Here is a 19,782-nt window from a genome sequence, read left to right on the forward strand (position 1 = left end):
GGACTTTTGTGGTCTGCTGAGTATAGTGTACTTAGAGGGTCAAGAGAACAGACTATTTTAAAACAGCACGGTCTCAGGAAAATCATAGATGTGTTTTTATGTATCCAGAGGAAGCAATACAAAGGCTTGATTAGGAAGCATTGGAGTCCTTTGGACATGGGTTCAAGTCTTGGCCCTTTCTACTTTCTTCTACAAGTTACTTAGTCTTTCTTTCCTTTTTTTTTTTTTAATGTTTTAATTTCCTTGATAACTCGTAGAAAAGCCCTTATTGTGATTAGCATTTGAATAGGAGGATCATCTTTTTTTATTTTTAATTTTTTTATTGAGTGAAAGTTTCTTTAAATTCTGTCATGCTTTACAGATTTCACAAATATGATTTCATATAATCCCACAATAACCCTTTTTCTCCCACCCCTATAGTGCCCCTCCCACTTCCCTTGTCCCACTAGTAACCACTAGTTTGTTCTGTGAGTCTGCTTCTTTTTAAAAAAAAAAAAAATTAACTTTTCTTTCTAAGCTTCAGCATTTCCTCATTGTAAAAAGGATATAATGAAAGTTCCTCATCTCTTGTGAGGATTGCATGAAAATAAAGGGCTCAGCACAAGGTCTGGCAGGTAGTTAGTAAGCACTTGACATTATCTGCTAACTGTTAGGGTTATTATAATGCCTTTGAAACGTGTCCACTTATTCAGTGACCTTTTTTTATACAAGTTTATTTATTATTTTTGGCTGTGCTGGGTCTTCTTGCTTTGTGTTCTTTCTCTAGTTGCTGCAAGCAAGGGCTACTGTCTAGATGTGGCGCACGGGCGTCTCGTTGCAGTGGCTTCTCTTGTTCTGGAGCAGAGGTTCAAGGATTCGTAGGCTTCAGGAGTTGCAGCTCATGGGGCTTAGCTGCTCCGAGGCATGTGGAGTCTTCCCGGACTAGGAATCGAACCCATGTCCCCTGCATTGGCAGGGGAATTAACCACCGGACCACCAGGGAAGTCCTTTCTTGGCAGAAGCCTGTAGAAGACCAGAAGAACAAAAAGTTCTTCTAAATAACTCACTATTTGGTACCTTACTGTGTGTGTAGTAACTTCTTTATCAGACCTGGTATAGAAAAGGCATGTGCTTCCCTGGTGGCTCAGATGGTCAAGTATCTGCTTGCGATGCAGGAGGCCTGGGTTTGATCCCTGGGTCAGGAAGATCCCCTGGAGAAGGAAATAGCTACCCACTCCAGTGGGCTTCGCAGGTGGCCAGAGCAGGAACCTACCTGACAATGCAGGAGGCATAAGAGACATAGGTTCAATCCCTGGGTTGGGAAGATCCCCTGGAGGAGGGCACGGCAACCCACTCCAGTATTCTTGCCTGGAGAATCCCATGGACAGAGGAGTCTGGTGGTCTACAGTCCCTGGGGTCATAAAGAGTTGGACACAGCTGAGTGACTAACACTTTCACTTTTCATGGAAAAGGCACAGAACTGTTAAAGACCCAGTGCCTGACTTTGCATGCCCCTTGGGAAGACCTCCCTTATTTGCCTTTCTCACAATATTTGAATAGCACTCAGCACCTAGTCCCTTGCCTCTAAGATGATCTCTCTGTACTGTGGATATTTTTTGGCACTTATAAAGGTCCCAGAGGCAGCACAGACTTCATCATTAACATAATCCACTGTCTCAGGCTGCTCTGCCCTCCCTGGGGTGTTGGCTTCATCCTCGGGCCAGCAGCAAAATATGGGCAGCAATTCTGGGCCCCAGGTCCATGTACAGCACCTACCAAAGGAATAGAAAGATTCTTACTTCCTCTGTTCTCCCATCCCCTGCCCCCAGTACTGATCCTGCAATGTCATTGGCCTGAATCGAGTCATGTGCCCACTTTGCGAGCCACTTCCTGTCACCAGGGCAACGCCATGCCTTATTGACTTCAGCCTGGTTCTTAAAGAAGTTATTTACAACTGGGATGAAATTATCTTTAGGCCAATCCAGAACAGAATTGCATGTCTGTTAGGCAGTTTTTCTGTGAATAGGAGGAATGGATACCAAGTAGTTTGGTCACCTAGGATTTGGGTTGGCTTTAAGACAAATTATTTTTCTTTCAAAAGACATCAAGTCCAAAATAGGCAATCTTGCTGACATGGGACTGCCACAGTCTAGATCTTTCTCTCTTTCTGCTTCACTGTCCTTATAACATGGCTGGCACGCTCATGGTCATCTTGAGGTCACAACTGGACTTCTGGCTCTCCAACCAAACAGTCCTTCCTTGAAGCAGGAAGAAGTAGAAGGGAGGGCCAAGGACACCCTTTTAAATACCAGAAGCCTCGGCCAGCACGTACAGCTTACACCTCATTAACCGTTTATGTCTGTGAGGAGGCTGCTGAATGTCCTTTCTTAGCTGGGCGCACCACTGTTCCCACAATAGAGGGATACCTTGCTGCAAAAGAGAGGGAAAATGCCGATCTGGCAATGCGCAGTGCCCAAGTCTGAAGGCAGCCAGCCATAACCTCCATACTTTCCATTTGGAAGAAGCCAGTCTTGAATGAGTGTACTGTCTTTTTATTCATGTTTTTTTAATCCAGTAACAAGACATACTTGATATAATGTCTTATAATTTCATATTTTCCATTTAACAACATGACAAGTATCTCTTCATTCGGTTAACATTACAATCTGTCTGTGTTAGTCACTCAGACTCTTTGTGAACCCATGGACTATAGTCGACCAGGCTCCTCTGTCCATGGGATTCTCCAGGCAAGAATACTGGAGTGGATTGCCATTCCCTCCACCCAGGGATTGAACCCAGGTCTCAAGCATTGCAAGCAGATTCTTTAGCCATCTGAGCCATCAGGGAAGCCCTAATATTACACTGTTGTTGCTGCTGCTGCTAAGTCACTTCAGTCGTGTCTGACTAGGAGCTTTTAATCCAGTCTCCACTTAATGAATGCTGACAAAGCCTCTCCATTGTCACTGTAAAACTTAGTGTTTAATTTCCACAGCCTTCTGAATGTTCCTGGCTAATAAATGGCTCTGCTTTGCTGTCCGATACAATAGCCATTGGCCATTTGTGACTGTTTATTTTTTTTTTAAGATTTGTTCATTTTTTAATTTATTTTTGGTTCTGCTGGGTCTTCGTTGCTGCATGCAGGTTTTCTCTAGTTGTTTCTAGCTGGGGCTACTCTTCATTGCACTGCGCGGGCTTCTTATTGCAATGGCTTCTCTTGTTGCAGAACACAGGCTGCAGATGCATGGGCTTCATTCCGGAGCACAGGGGCTCAGTAATTGTGGCTCACGGTCTAGAGCACTGGCTCAGTAGTTGCGGCACGTGGGGCTTAGTTGCTCCGCAGCACACGGGAACTTCCCAGACCAGGAATCGAACCTGTGACCCCTGCATTGGCAGGCAGATTCTCAACTGCTCGACCAGCAGTGAAGCTCCCTGACTGTTTAAATTTTAGTTAATTAAAGTTGAATTAAAAATCCGGTCTTTCAGTCTCAATAGCCACATGCGACTGGTGATCACTGAATTCAACAGCCCAGATATAAAACGTTTCCATCATTGCAGAAACTTCTATTGGCTAGTACTGCTCTCGAGCACCAGTACACAGCTGTGCTCACCATTTGGTTTTAGGGAGTTTTAATGGTTCAAGTCACTAAGCTGGAACCAGATGGCCTGAGTTTGAATTCTCAGCCTGCTGTTTACTAGTTGTATTATCTCAAGCAAATTACTTAACTTCCCTGTGCCTCAGTTTCCTTATTTGTAAAAGACTGTTATTACATATTAAAGAACTTCTTTAATGAGCTTCTTAGAACAGTGGGCTTCCCTGGTGGCTGAGTGGTAAAGAATCCAGTTGCCAATACAGGAGACTGGATTCAATCCCTGGGTCAGGAAGATCCCCTGGAGAAGGAAATGGCAACCCACTAGTCTTCTTTGCTTGGGAAATCCATGAACAGAGGAGCCTGGTGGGCTGCAGTCCATAGGTCACAGAGTCAGACATGACTGAGTCCATGCACCCTCATCCAAAAGGTGAATGAGTATTTAAAAAGTTCTTGTCAATTTTAGAGGTGGAAGAGACCTCTGAAAAGATTGAGAGAAAAAAAATTCATCAAAATGTAGAATTTTTGCCGTGTCCAGCTCTTTTCGACTTCATGGATTGGACCCTGCCAGGCTCCTCTGTCCATGGTATTCTCTGGCAAGAATACTGGAGTGGGTTGCCATGCCCTTCTCCAGGGGACCTTCCCCACCCAGGGATCGAACCTGTGTCTCCTGCATTGCAGGCAGATTCTTTACTGTTTGAGCCACCAGGAAAGCCCTTTTGCCTTTGTACAGCTTCACAAGTGGCTTTTCAGTGAAAACTGGAAATCATTTCCTGGGTGTGGTCATGCAGAAACTTTAAGTGCTAGAACTTATTCTCAAAGAAACCACCTTGATCCCTTATCAAGTATTTGGCAAGTAACGTACATTTTCAACAATTCCTCTCTTTTAACTGGCTGTTTTTGTTTTTAATGGATTCTACTGTTATTAGTCCTGATCCCATCAAGGAGAGAGCTTCTACTTTATTTCATTTTAAATTGTTATGTAGAGATTACTGTGCGTCAGTTGACATGAATGATTATCACCAAACCCTATTGTTGGATATTTATTTCTCCGTTTTTTGTATTTTGGGTGTTGTGCTGTTGATCTTTACAGAAAGACCTTCTCCAATCAGTATATTTTAATCCAAGGACTTGGGAGGAATGTCAACCCCTTTTTACTGAGAGGCCTGAATTTCAGTCTGGAAATCATCTTAATACCATAAAAGAGGGCATGTGGGCATGCCAGCCCTAATTGTGCTTTTGGATTTAGCTCCATTTCTCCTTGTGGCCACTCTCAGATTCTAGATGATATTTACTGTTTGGTACACAAAAATTTCCTACTGTCCTAGAAAAATCTGTAATGCACGTTGTTCTGATGTAACTTCTTTTTCCAATTCACATAGCACTTTATTTGAATCTTTTTTTAAAATAGCATTTATCACAAATAGTACTCCTCTATACTTTTTTTTGCATTTGTTTTGTATCTACTCCTAAGCTCTTAGCCTGTTGAGGATAGCAGTCTTTCATTGGACCTTTACAGATCCTAACCTACAGGCCCTCAATTTATATTCATGGAATGAATGAATGAATTTGTCATTTTCTATTATTACATAGCCATCTTTTATAACATTTCCTTTGAATTCATTGTTAGTGGATAGTCTTCTAGTTAAGTCAGATTCCACAGGAAAGCAAAAAAAAAAAAATGTTTATAAGGTGATGTTCAAACGTAAACATTCATAGAGGGACTTCCCTGGTGGTCCAGTGGCTAAGACTCCACACTCCCAGTGCAGAGGGGGGCCTAGGTTTGATCCTGGGTCGGGGAACTAGATCTCACATGCTGCGACTAAGACCTGGGGCAGCCAAATAAATAAATATTAAAAACAAAAACAAAGCTAGGGGAGTGTAAAGAAACCCCCAGTGCATATCATCTAAACTTCAACAATTAACATTTTAGAACCAATTTTTGATTTGGGTAGAGAGACCATGAAGGCTTTGGGGTGCCCATTTTGATTTTGGGGAGAAGGCAGCAGGGCATATATGATGGGCAGTGTAGAGAAAGAGGAGGCTGGTGGTCCACAGCCAAACCTGCCTGCCTCCCTCGCAGGGCTGTGGTGAGGGTTTCATGAGTTGACACACACACAGTGCCGAGAACAAAGCCCAGCCACGTGGTGGGTACAGCTGGAGGGCTGCCCCTGCCACTGCCATTCCTGTCATTGCCACTGCTCTCACTGCTGCACAGGTTCAGGGGGCTGAGTTTGGTGGCTTTGGCACTTAACTTACTTGGGAGCCTTGGCCATCAGACTTTTTGAGCTGCAGTTTTTTGCATCTAAAAAGTAAGAATGATAATAGCATCTGATCTGCTACACAAGGCAGTGGAATCATGCCTGTAAATGTGTTCTGGGCTAATTAACATTAATCCCGGTTTTCTGGGGGTTGTGTTCCCATCTGGCGGGACCCCTTGGAGCTCTTGGGAGCTTTTTGTAAGTCCAGCTTGTCTCTCATATGGACTCTTGTTCTGAGATTTCGTGAGCCCCAGAGTCATTTGTCAGTCTAACAAATACTATAGCACAGTAAGCTTCATTTTTATTTGCAAAATGTTTGTTCCTGAAGCATGACAACAATTTCACTTTATATAGCTTGTCCATACTTGCACGGGAAATGAAATACTTATCAACCAAGTTGATTAAGGGGTAAAAATCGTTTTCCTAAGAAACGGTTTACAGGGGATTCATGTTGGAAAAAACTTCATAGCAGAATCTGTTTCACCATCTTTGAAATATAAACAGTATCTTCATTTGTCTATATTTTTCTTATAACACTTTGCTCAACTCCTAATTAAAAATAGCTTTCCCAAAGCCAGAATCCCTCTAAAAAAATCCATTTTCTTTTAAATGAAGGCTAAGTTTTAAACACTCTGCTTTCTCCTTAGCACTGCAAAGAATTCTAATTATGCAGAACATCCATCCAAACCACGCACACACATATCTGTCTGAGATAAGAGTTCGTAGATACTGTGGGAAGAGAAATGGAATATCCCTGATGGTTATAATACATTTCTGCAGTGTTTGTTTGGACAGACAATCAACTGTTAGGTCTCCTGGGTATGAGAGTTAAATAAATCCAGGTCAGAAAGTCAGTGCCCCAAACTTAATTTCTCAGGAAGATAGTCCCTTCTCAAACCATTACTTGCCATTAGGTTTAGCTTTTTTAAAAAGTTTGATTTTTGTTCTTTCAGTTAGTAAAAAATGTTGTCTTTTTACCATTTGTAATTTATAGCATCTTAAACTTTTATAAACGTCTTCATTCAAAGAAACTAAACCCTTGTTCCGTATCTGCGAATACCAAAAACAAATACAAATAAAAATGCAGTTTTATGTCAAAAAAGAGCAAGCTCTTAATTCCACTATCTGGCCCCAATGACATATGATCTCTTAGTTTTATTTCCCATAGACTGTTCTATTTAAGTGTTTTATTACACAGGCTCTTGACTCTTTTTTCCCCTGGAATCCAAGTATATTTTGGTGATGCTTCTTTTCAAAAGATCCAGCACAAATCATCTTACAGATGTTACCTAGCCAGTGTTGTGTTAGAAGATATGCCACTTCTCATATAAATTTAAATCTTACTGAAACTTCTAGATTGAAAGGATTGGCCAAAAGAACTTTGGATTTTTATAGCCGCAGGGCTCCTTTACTTCGCTGGGATACGTGTTTATGTCTTTTTGATTGAAGTGGATGTTGGAAAGGGGTCTAAATGTACTGCTTGATCCTCCTTGTTAATTGTTGAAAAATGAAGTTGGAAACTAGTTTTCAATTCTAGAGGAACTGGGAGATTTTATCCAGTGTCTGAGATTCACCTTAGTTTTTTATATGCTGGAACTTTAGGCTCGAATTTTTCTTTGATTTTTCACATGTATTGAGCATCTTCTGTGTGCCTAGCCGTGTGTAGGGTGTCTAACACATTCTAGCACCTTTAATCTTATAGCAGCACTGGTAGTTAGATAGGACTCAAATACCCGGTTGCTTAGGCTGCGCACCTTCTTCTTTGATCCCTTTCATTGTTCTGTCCTCACCCAGTCCATTTGGTTGTGTTGCTATAGAAACAAATCACACCCTGCCCCAGCTGCCAACTGTGAGCTGCCAGACAGCAGCCGTGGCCTGCTCGCTGGTCTCCCTGGTTCCCTTCCTGTCCCACTATAGGACACCTGAAACTAACACAGTGTTGTCTGTCAATTATATCTCTATAAAACTGGGGGAGGGGAGGAGGAAAGTGAGTGCGGACAGAAATGAGGGTGGAAGTTCCACATTCATGATCAAAGGCCTTGCAGGGAGCTCTGTAGTGGCGCTGTCCAGTATGGTGGCTGTTAGCCGCACATGTTTACTGAGCGCCTGACGTGGCTGGTCCAACCCGAGATGTGTTGTGCACAGTGGATTTCAAAGACTTAGTACAAAGATCAGGGATATGTCATTAATGGTTTTTATGTTGCTTACATGCTGAGATGATGTTTTGGAAATACTGGATTAAATAGAACAGATTTTTAAGGTTAAAAAAGTTTTGTGTATGTATACATATTATGTAGGTTTGTACACAGTAGCCTCGTAGTAGTAGCCATGGTGTGTGTGTATGTTTTTTTTTTTTTAACTTTTTGAGATAGTTGTAGACTCATATGCTGTTGTAAGAAATAATACAGAGAGATCCCATTTACCCTTTCTCCAATTTACCTTAGTAATAGATCTCAGCTCAAATGTCACCTCCTCCAGGGAGCCTTCCCTGACCACTCTAATGTAGCCTACTTTCCCCACTTTTGTTCACCTGGCCTATTACTCTGTTTAATTTTATTCATAGAATTTGCTTATGTTTGAAATTATCTTTTTTTTTTTTTATTATTACTGTTTAATAGCCTTTTGCTCAGTAGAAGGTGAACTAAATAGAGTGGGAACCTTGCCTGTTCTATTCATTGCTTTATCTCCTGTGGGAGAAGAAAAACTTCTAGAGTCTGTGCTCGTTGCCTTTTAGGACCTCTCATTTAATGGGGGCTGGATTGATTCCCTCCCCCCCAGATTTTTATTATGAAAAACTTCAAACATACAGAAAAAAAATTTAAAGAGTTCAGTGAGCATCTGTATCAAATACCTACATCAAACAACATTAACATTTTGCTGCATATGCTATATCAACATATGTGTCTGTTTTTCAATTTTTGCTGAACTGTTTGAAAATATGGTACTGACATAATTCACCTGTGAATACAAAGCAGATCATCATCTTCCTTGATATTTACATCCACAGTATTTACATTCTTCCTCCCCCATGCATTCTTGGAAAATACATTGTCTCCATGTAAAAGTATTTTGTTCTATGTGAAAAGAAGTTCTAGGCTCAGATAATTTTAAACTGTCTTTCCACTTACATTAATATCTTGGTATTTGAAAGATAGGCAGGGTAAGGGCAATGTTCCTATAAGACTGCCTGACAATTTGCTGGACTTGTAACATCTTGTGTGTGTTAAACACTTAGTCATATCCAACTCTTTGTGACCCCATGGACTGTAGCCCACCAGATTGCTCTGTCCATGGGATTTTCCAGGGAAGAATACTGGAGTGTGTAGCCATTTCCTTCTCCAAGGGATCTTCCCGACCCAGGTCTCCTGCATTGCAAGCAGATTCTTTACTGTCTGAGCCATCGGAAGAAGCCATCAGGAAGACTTGTAACATCTTGGTCTTCACCTATTAAATACCCATTTGAGTGAGGAAGCCGTCAAATATTGTGACAACCCAATACGCCCTCCCCTTCTTCCCCGTTTCCAAAAGGCCCTGCAGTGTCTGTGTAGTGAGTCATTGACCTAACTAGTCCCCTCAGGAAAGAGCTGTGGGTTAAAGGAGAAGAAAACTTGGATTCGCAGAATAACTGCACTCACTGTAACAATTCAGTATTGAGGGAATGGAGGTGGTAGAACATATCTGCAGCGCTCTTTTTGTAATAGAAGCATATGTGTTCTAGATTTGTATATATATTTATTCAGTTTATTTAATTGAATAAATGTATCTGTTTATTCAATTCTGCCCCTATACCACCACCACTACTTTGTTCCAGAAAGACTATATGATAATTCTTGATTTATTTAACCACTAAGTATGTCTTCTGTACCGGTCTGAATCAACTAGGGAGTGTTTGTAATTCTTGTGCTTTTCCATACAAAGGGACTTGAAGCAGACCCAGGACCCTCTCAATTGCTTTATTTCTCCCTGTTTAGCTGGAGGTGCCGAAGGGTGTATCTCAGTGCTGCTGCCTGTTCTGCACTGATCTCTACTTTTCACTGTCACCTGTCAAAGTCCATTTGTCAAGCTTATCTCAAATGCCATGTTGGCTGTGGGTCTTCCTTGGAGCCCTGCATCAAGATGTAGTCTAACCCCCCCTAACACATTCTTTCTCGTATCACTGGCCACGGACTGCCTCGTGTTGCATTTGAGTGTATGTTTCCCTTATCTCCTATATATGTTTTCGGTCACCATTCCCTGGGCAACTCCTATGTGATAGGCCTTGTTCAGGATTCTGGAAATGGCGATGACTGTTCCTAGAGAGTCCCATTTTCTTCTTACTTTTCTCTCCTGATAATAGGGTATCCTCTTGTTCCTTTGGATCCCAGGTGGTGCCTGGTAAAATGCCTTTGCAGTGATTTATGTATATTTCTGAACTGGGCCTGGGATCCAGGGAAACAAGCACTTCGAGATGAGATCTGAGTTCAGTCATAGCACGGCCACGGTGCGACCCTGGGTAAATCACTTACCTTCTGTCAGCTCCAGGTTCCTTATCTAGAAAACACTGAAAATAATATCTATCCTACAGGATTGTTGTAAATTTAAAGATGAATTATATGAAGTGCCAGGACTGTTTTCAGCACATAGTAGGTGCTCATTCAGTGGTAGTGATTATAAGGGAAGCTCAGGGCTTCCTTTAGGTCACTTGAATGAACAGTACGATTATTTAGGATCTTAATTGTCTTAAAGGAAGCACTGACTTTGTCTTGGGAGCCTCTCCCAGAAGAAATAAGCCGTGGGGATGGTCTGGCCCATCACTGATTAACTGTTCCCTTTTTAGAGTCAGTGATCTGAGTCTCTGTTTTTGAACTACTTATATAATATATACCACCTGTTATTTGTGTATTTTTAGCAGTGGGAGCCGAGTAATCCCAATCCTGTCTGTAAAAGAGCAAACTGTTTACCAGAAACAGAGGGTTTTTTTTTTTCTTAACACTGACTCACACTGACTCATCCATCTCATTTTCCTTCCCTCCCCTCATAACAACCTTGCAAGGGAGAGAATTTTGGGGGAATTTAGTTGGCTTACCTTTTTTTCTTTTTCTTTTTTACTTTCCAAAGATGAAAGCTTGAAGGTGTCACATGATTAATTCCATCTCAGGAAAGGCTAAGGTCTATACTGCCCTGGGGTGGCCAGAATGACCAGTGCCATGTAGCCAAACATCTCACGTAAAACCTTGTCTAGACAAACCAATTCTGTTGGCTGAGAGATTGGACGAGAGCCTGAAACGTACACATTAATCGACTTAACACATGTTGTCAACTCAACTTCATCTCTTTTTGAACCTAGAAAATTTCTTCTGAGCTAGGAAACCTGAGAAGAATTATTAATAGAACCAGAGCCTGTGATGCCTAAACATTCAGATTTGAGATGACAGACACAGAATTCAAGCAGCAGCACATTAGAGTCAATAAAATGGGGAAGGAAGGTTCTAGATCAGAATGACTAATATCCTTATGCCTTCATTTGACATTTGTTGTGTGAATATTGACTGATCATCCGTGATGTGCCAGGTGCTTGGGCTACAACAGTGAATAAGAAGACGATACCTGCTGTCATGGATCTTCTCTTCTGATGTGTGTTCCTAATAAATGCTGTGGTGGTAGGAATATAGGATGCTGAGGAAGCGGAGAAGTGCCTTGGCCTGCACGTGTGAGCACGTGGGCGTCCATGAGGATGAGGGGAGGAAGGAAGGCTTCCTGGAGGAAAAGGCACCCAAACTGAGACAGGCTAGACGAGGAAAGGTGTAACTAGAAGGAAGGCAGTAGGATGGGGCCAGATGGCAGCGGAGATGCCAGATAGACAGGGCCATGGGCGTGAAGGCCTCAAGGTGGGAAAGAGCTTGCCTTTGGAGGAAGCAAAGCAAGTTCCAGTGTCAACAAAAGACAGCTGAGTGAGGGTGAAGTTTGGCACAAGCTAACTTTGGATAACCTGACAGGAGCATTGTGGATCTGTTTATTGTCTCAGACTGTCAAGAATCTGCCTGTAGTGCAGGAGACCCGGGTTTGATCCCTGGGTCAGGAAGATCCCCTGGAGAAGGATACAGCTACCCACTCCAGTATTCTTGCCTGGAGAACTCCATGGACAGAGAAGCCTTGAGGGCTATAGTCCATGGTGTCACAAAGAGTCAGACCCGACTGAGCGACTAACACCTTATTAATTAAAAACAATTTTTTTTTAACTGGGGTAAATTTTACATACAGTGAAATGTATATGACAAGTACATATATTTATCCTTGTAACCAATGCTCCATTTTTTTTTTTCTCTTGGCCACACTGCACAGCATGCTGGAAATCCCTGACCAGGGATCGATCCCAGGCCCCCTGCAGTGGAAGTGCAGAATCTTAACCATTGGACCACTAGAGCTTTATTTTTTAATTTGTTTTTTAAATGTTACATTAGCTGCACATGTTGCAAATCTCCTTTGGAGGAGGGAGTGGTTATTTTGAGATGTACTTCTGACATAACAAAGGTCCGTCTAGTCAAGGCTATGGTTTTTCCAGTGGTCATGTATGGATGTGAGAGTTGGACTGTGAAGAAAGCTGAGTGCTGAAGAATTGATGCTTTTGAACTGTGGTGTTGCAGAAGACTCTTGAGAGTCCCTTGGACTGCAAGGAGATCCAACCAGTCCATCCTAAAGATCAGTCCTGGGTGTTCACTGGAAGGAATGATGCTGAAGCTGAAACTCCAATACTTTGGCCACCTCATGCGAAGAGTTGACTCACTGGAAAAGACCCTGATATTGGGAGGGATTAGGGGCAGGAGAAGAAGGGGACGACAGAGGATGAGATGGCTGGATGGCATCACCGACTCAGTGGATGTGAGTTTGGGTAAATTCCGGGAGTTGGTGATGGACAGGGAGGCCTGGCGTGCTGCGATTCATGGGGTTGCAAAGAGTTGGACACAACTGAGCGACTGAACTGAGTCTGAACTGAGTCTGACATAACTTCACAGGTAAGCCTGCTCAGGATGGGGGGAAATGGAATATGAGATGAGAAAGCCAGTGTGCATACTCAGTCGTGTCCAACTCTTCTGACCCCATAGACTATGGCCAGCCAGGCTTCTCTGTCCATAGGATTTTCCAGTCAAGAATACTGGAGCAGATTGCCATTTCCTACTCCAGGGACTCTTCCCAGCCCAGGGATCAAATGCCATTTCCTACCGCTGGGCATGTTTGCAACCCAGGGATTGAACCTGCATCTCTTGAGTCTGCTGCATTGACAGGCAGATTCTTTATCAACTGTACCACCTGAGAAGCCAGAGGAAAGCAACAAAGGGAAGATGGCATCCATTCTTTTTTTTTTTTGGCCATGAGGCATGCAGTATCTTAATTCCCCAACTAAGGATCGAAGCCATGCCCCCTGCAGTGGAAGCGAGAAGTCTTAACCACCATGGAAGTCCCAAGGGATGGGTTTTGAGCAGGACCCAGACTTGATGCTCACTGCTTGCTAACTTAGAATGCCCTGAGGCTGGGGAGGGGCACCAGGACTGGAATGGGTAGTGGTCTGCTGGTGGGTGGAGAAAGCTCCAAGATCGTCGTTTTCCTGAGACGTTTTTAGCAGAGGACAAACCCCTATGTGCTTTGTAGGATCTGGAGCATCTACACAGAACACAGAAGATTGTGGTTTTCCAAGGTCTCCCTGGAAGGAGTCCCAGGCCACCTACATTTTGAAGAAAGCCTCCTGAAAGCATGCCCGGCTTTCCAGGCAGTGTTTCTCCCAACTTCATTGATGAAACGCAGGAAAACAGTCACCTTATTGATTTTTTTTTGTTTGTTACCTACCATACACGTGACATTTTCCTTTTCTAGAAGTCGGGTATTAAAAATATTGTTACAGTTTGGGGTTTTAGGGATTTACTGAAGCTTTTATCATTTAAATGTTCTGACTATTTCAATATCTGGGTTTTTGACATAGTGCCAGAAATCACTGAACGTGTTACTATGCTCTGGCTAGGGTTTCCAGGACTATGTTAAACAGACATGGCAGGAGTGGGGCATCCTTGTTTTGTTCCTGATCTTAGAGGAAAAGCTTTCAGGTTTTCACTGTTGAGTATGATGTTAGCTGTGTGTGGGCTTGTCATATGTGGCCTTTATTATGTTGAGTTACATTTCTTGTATACATTATTTGTTGAGCGTTTTTATCATGAAAGGATGGTGATTTTTCTGAATCTACTGAAATGATCATATGATTTTTATCCTTCATTTCTGTTAATGTAGTATGTTGCATTTATTGATTTGCCTATGTTAAGCCATTCTTGCATCCAGGGGTAAATTAAATTTGATTTCAGTGTATGATCTTTTAATGTGCTCTTGAATTCAGTATTATAGTTTTTTTTTAAGTCCATTTAAAAAAATTTTTTTATTTATTTACTTTTGGCTGTGCTGGGTGTTGCTGCATGTGGGCTTGCTGTGGTGTGCTGGCCTCTCATTGAGGTGGCTTCTCTGGTGGTGCATGGGCCCCAGGGCTCATGGGCTTCAGTAGCTTCAGCTTGGGGACTTAGTTGCCCTGAGGTGTGTGGGATCTTAATTCCCTGACCGGGGATCGAACCCACATTCCCTGCCTTGCAGAGAGGATTCTTAACCACTGGACTACTAAGGAAGTCCTATGCTTAAAATTTTGATGGCTATTTCCATTTTCATCCTTGGAAGTTTTCACTAGTTTCCACTCTAAACTACAGACTGAACTGGCTTTCTTTTGACTTACAAGATACAGAGTTCCTTATAACCAGATAGTCTATGAATGTCACAAAGCATTAAAGCAGGTGGAAAACCAAGTCCAAATGGCTAGAGTATATAAGTTCAAGATTTACCAAGGAATACATGTATCGAGAGGTTTTGATAATCTCCTTTTATTTTTCCATTAAAAATTAACATGTTCGTCAATATCCAAGATATTCCTGTAGCTATTCTATAAAATGCTAAAAGGTAAATGAACATCCCTTTCTTTTCTCCTTTCCACGTTATGTTTTCTCAGTGTTGTATCCTCTTATCACTCTACTTCTTATCTTTTCAAAAATATGTTTATTTATTTGAGTAGACAATACCATTTTATAGTACAAAACTCACAAGTTATTCCAAGACATGTGGTGGGAATTCTGCTTCCAGTCGTGGCAGTCTAGGTCATTTGAATCAACCATGCTGATGACAGCTTAGAAAGCTGGACAAGACGTAAAAACATTTTCTCAAAAGCTTCAGTGAGTTTGCAAGATATTGAAGGATTCCCATCCCAACATCTGGAAGAATGAAAAAATCAAGACAGGTAAGCCTTGCTAGCAAAATCATTTTTGCCCTGAAAACATTTGCTTATCCTAAGAAAGCATCCGTGAGGTTAAGCAGTGCTTTTGGCAGACTCACCCATGAGGGCAGAGTTTATAGTTTGTTGACTGTCAAGGATAGAGACTCGAATAAATCACACCCCCAGTTTGAATGGAACCCCTAAAACATAAAGGGGATCTTGAACATAGCCTTACCACTAAGCTTCCAGGTCCAGGGAAGCTTTATCTTGATTGTCCTAAGCTAATAGCATTATTGGACAACTGATAGAAGCAAGTGACAAAATCCTCTCTAGGGGAAGATGTTAGCATCCTGAGCATCGGAATAATTGTCCTCTCAATAATTTTTTTATATAATGAGCAGCACATAAGGAAAAAATGATTCACAAGGAAAATAGGACACCCATGAAAAGAACTAGAACACGAAAACAATAAAAATATTGTCAAAACCGTGAGATATTGGAGTATCAGACACAGACTCCAGAACAACCACATTCACTATCTAAAAAGAAACAGAAGCCAAGAGTGAAAATGTCAGTTAGTAACTGGACACTGTTAAAAATAACAAGAGATTTGAAAAGAAGAACCAAATAGACATTCTAGAACTGAAGAATGTAATAACTGAAAACAAGAACACAGTGGATTTAAAAGCAGATTGCGTAGGTAAAGAGAGAGTTAATGAACTAAGAGATAGATGAGAAGACAGTGATCCAGAATGAACCATGATGAGACAAAAATATAAAAAATACAGAAAAGATGGTAAGATAATTTAAAAGGATACAGTGAGAAGGTCTAATATACATTTACAGTTGACACTTGAATAACACAGGGGTTTAATCTGTGTATAACTTATAGTCACCCCTCTGTATCTGTGGCAACCCCACGTCTGTGGAATCAACCAACCATAGACTGTGTAATACTGTAGTATTTACTATTGAAAAATATTCACACGTAAGTGGACCTGCACAGTGCAAACCCTTGTCATTCAAAGGTCAACTGTAATTGGAATCCGAGAAGGAGAAGAACAAAAATGGTACAGTGGTAATACTTGAAGAGATCATTGCTAAGCATTTCCCAAAACTATTAAAAGAGGTGAATCACAGATTCAAAAGTATATAACCTTAAATGCATATATTAGGGAAGAAGAAAGGCTAAAAACTGAGCAAATGTTTATCTTAAGTCAGAAAAAGCAAAACAAAATCAAGAAAATAAGGGGAAAGAAAGAATAAGGAGAAGAGGAGGAATGAAGTATAAAGCAAATGTATAATAGAGAATACCAATGAAAGCAAAGCTTGGTTCTTGGAAAAGACTGATGAAAATTACATACTTCAGCAACGTTGATCAAGAAAAGGAAAAAAGGGTACAGATAACCAGTCAGGAGTGAAAAGGGGGATCACACAGTTATGAACAGGATAAGATATAATGAGCAACTTTATGTCAAAAATTTTAGAAATTTAGGTGAATAAATTTATGAGTAATATAACTGTTAATAAAAATTAAATCACCAATTAAAAACCTTTCCACAAGGAAAATCGCAGTCCTATATGCCTTTACTGGGAAGTTATATCAAACATTTAAGAGAGAAAGAATTAATATTACACAAACTTTTCCTGAGAGTAGAAAAAGGGGTTAGTAAAACTAAGAAACCTGATAATGACATTATGAGAAAAGAAAAATCACAGGCCATTTTACTCATGGATATTTGCTAAGCTAAATATTAGCAAAGCAAAATCCAGTATTTCACTTACTACAGTGGTATAAGAAACTAACCAAAATGCTGTGGCTTAAAACGGCCATTTTACTACGATAGGGATTCTGTGAGTCAGGAATCTGGACAGGGCAAAATGGTGATGGCTTACCTCTGCTCCGTGTTGTCTGGGCCGCGTGTTTGGAAGTCTCAAAGAGAATCTTGGAATCATCTGGAGGCATTTTCATTTGCAGGTCCTGCAGCTGATGCTGTCTGTCATAAAGACCCTCAGCTGGCTGTTGTGTAGAAACTCAGCTCATCTCAACCGGAGTGCCTGCATGTGACCTCTCCCTGTGGTCTGTCGGAATGGGGTAGTTCAAGCTTTCTTACCGCATGGCAGCTCGGTTTCAAGTGCAGGGTCCTAAGAGAGCAAATTGGAAGTGCTTAGCATTTTTATTATCTAGTCTTGAAATTCACGTACTGCCACACCCATAGTGCTGTCTTGGTTGAAAATATTGCAAATGTCCCATCCTGATTCCAGGGAAAGGATCATAGAACCTACCACCCGAAGGGAGGGGTGTCAAGGTCACATTGTAAAAGCATGTGGGATGGGATTATATTGTTGAGGCCATCTTTGGAAAAATACAGTTTGCTCTATATGTGAAGTTAAAGTCTCTCAGTCATGTCCAGCTCTTTGTGACCCCATGGATATTCAGTCCATAGAATTCTCCAGGCCAGAATACTGGAGTGTGTAGCTATTCCCTTCTCCGAGGGATATCCCAAACCCAGGAATCAAACCCAGGTCTCCCTCGTTGCAGGCAGATTCTTTACCAGCTGAGCCACCAGGGAAGCCCAGTATATGAAAGGGATAAGACCAAGTTGGGTTTATTTCAGAAATGCAAGATTCATTTCACATGAAGGACTCAGTATAATTTGCTGACACATTAAAAGGGGAAAACGATGATGGTATGATAAAATTTGGCATCAATTCCTGATTAAAACAGCAACAACGATAACTTTTAGCCACCTAGGAATAAATGGGAGCTTTCTTAATATGGTGAAGATATAAGTATAAAACAGGTATAGCAGATATGCTGCTGCTGCTGCTAGGTCGCTTCAGTCGTGTCCGACTCTGTGAGACCCCATAGACGGCAGCCCACCAGGCTCCCCTGTCCCTGGGATTCTCCAGGCAAGAACACTGGAGTGAGTTGCCATTTCCTTCTCCAGTGCATAAAAATGAAAAGTGAAAGTGAAGTCGCTCATTCGTTTCCAACTCATAGCGACCCCATGGACTGCAGCCTAGCAGGCTCCTCCGTCCCTGGGATTTTCCAGGCAAGAGTACTGGAGTGGGGTGCCATTGCCTTCTCCGGCAGGTATCATGCTGAATGGTAAATTTTCACTTTGAGTTCAGAAATCAGAGTTGCCCATTCTCATCATGTCTATTCAACAATTGTTGGAAGTTCTAGCAAGTGCAATGAGGAAAGAAAGATGAAATGTGTAAGTATTAGGAAGAATTAATAACTTATTGTTTATAGATGATATGATTGTTTATATAGAAACCACAGAAGAATTCTATATAAACATTACTGTATTAAAGTTGAAAGTTTTGCAAGTTTGCTCAATACTAAATCAATATACAAAATCAGTTGTATTTTTTATACACCAGCTGTAAATAGAAAATTGAAATTCTAAGCCACAAAATCCACTCTAGCTGGTTTAAGCAGAAGTAGTTTACAGTTTCCAGGAAGTTGATAAGTGTGGACTTTAATGTTACACAGATGGAAATAAAGCAGTCAGGGGCAGTGTTTCCATAGAAATGCCCAGTCACACTATTGGAGAAGGAAATAGCAACCCACTCCAGTGTTCTTGCCTGGAGAATCCCAGGGACGGGGGAGCCTGGTGGGCTGCCATCTATGGGGTCGCACAGAGTCGGACACGGCTGAAGCGACTTAGCAGCAGCAGCAGCAGCCCAGTCACACTAAGGAGGACTGTTTTAGAGAATACACCATTGCTGCCTTGACTCAGTTATTCAGCACAAGTGGTATTAGATGCTGGACATCAGAAACTCTGCCCCGTAACAGCTCTATAACCTGGGTTCATAATTTTATTTAAGGTCTTCGGTGCAGTTAAATGTACTTTCATGACCTTTATATTCCTCATGCCCATCATTGGCCTACAGCACCAATACCTGAGTTTGAAACAGCTTTGCCTTCAGTATGTACTTTACTTGGGATGGCCATAGGTGATGACTTTTACAGCCCTTTCAGCATTACATGCCATTGGCTACCAGCATCCCATCCTCTAATGACGAGTGGGCAAACTCTGGCCTGCAGGTCAAATCTAACCTGCTATTTGTCTTGGTAAGTAAGCTATTATTGAAATACAACCATGCTCATTGGTTTACACATGGTCTTTGGCTGCTTTTGCACTGTGACAGTTGAGTAGTTGCAACAGAAGTTACTTGCTGTGCAAGTTTTTTAAGACTATTGGTTACTTGTTCAGGGAGACACACTCTGTGCAAAATGGTTCTTAGAGACTGAGACAGAGCTCCAACATTCCTTCTGGGCCTCTTGAAGCTCCCTAAGTTACATGATGTCCTCATCAGGGTTCCCTTGAGACATTAGCCCCTTCAGTCAAAAGCTTCACCTGGAGTGTCAGCGTTGATCAGTACATTCAGCGCTGCAAGCCTGTCTTGATTGCTAGAGTCCAAAGAAACTATGGGTTTCCCAGGTGGCTCAGTGGTAAAGCATCCACCTACCAGTGCAAGAGACGTGGGTTTGATCCCTGGGTCAGAAAAATCCCCTGGAGAAGGAAATGGCAACCTATTCCAGAGTTGACCCAACTTAGCAACTAAGACAGGAACAACAAAGAAACTATGGGTTCTATTTCTATAATTAAAAGGTTTTATTTTATTTTTGCCTTTGCTCTGTTAAAGTGTCCCTTTTAGCCCTCAGCTT

General features: G+C 41.7%; 1 protein-coding gene and 1 long non-coding RNA gene across 2 annotated transcripts in view; one reads left to right on the plus strand and one right to left on the minus strand.

The window, feature by feature from the left end:
* The window catches only part of PKIG (cAMP-dependent protein kinase inhibitor gamma), a 79,928-nt gene that overhangs the window by 6,924 nt on the left and 53,222 nt on the right, over positions 1-19,782 (plus strand). The window lies entirely within an intron of this gene.
* Positions 14,865-17,386, minus strand: LOC129625980 (uncharacterized). The gene is made up of 2 exons (XR_008701681.1): positions 16,998-17,386; positions 14,865-15,099 (listed from the first exon to the last, which is right to left on the minus strand). It is a non-coding gene; the product is annotated as an uncharacterized LOC129625980 (long non-coding RNA).

The sequence above is a fragment of the Bubalus kerabau genome, chromosome 13 (genome assembly GCF_029407905.1).
Source record: "Bubalus kerabau isolate K-KA32 ecotype Philippines breed swamp buffalo chromosome 13, PCC_UOA_SB_1v2, whole genome shotgun sequence".
NCBI classification, from domain to species: domain Eukaryota; kingdom Metazoa; phylum Chordata; class Mammalia; order Artiodactyla; family Bovidae; genus Bubalus; species Bubalus kerabau.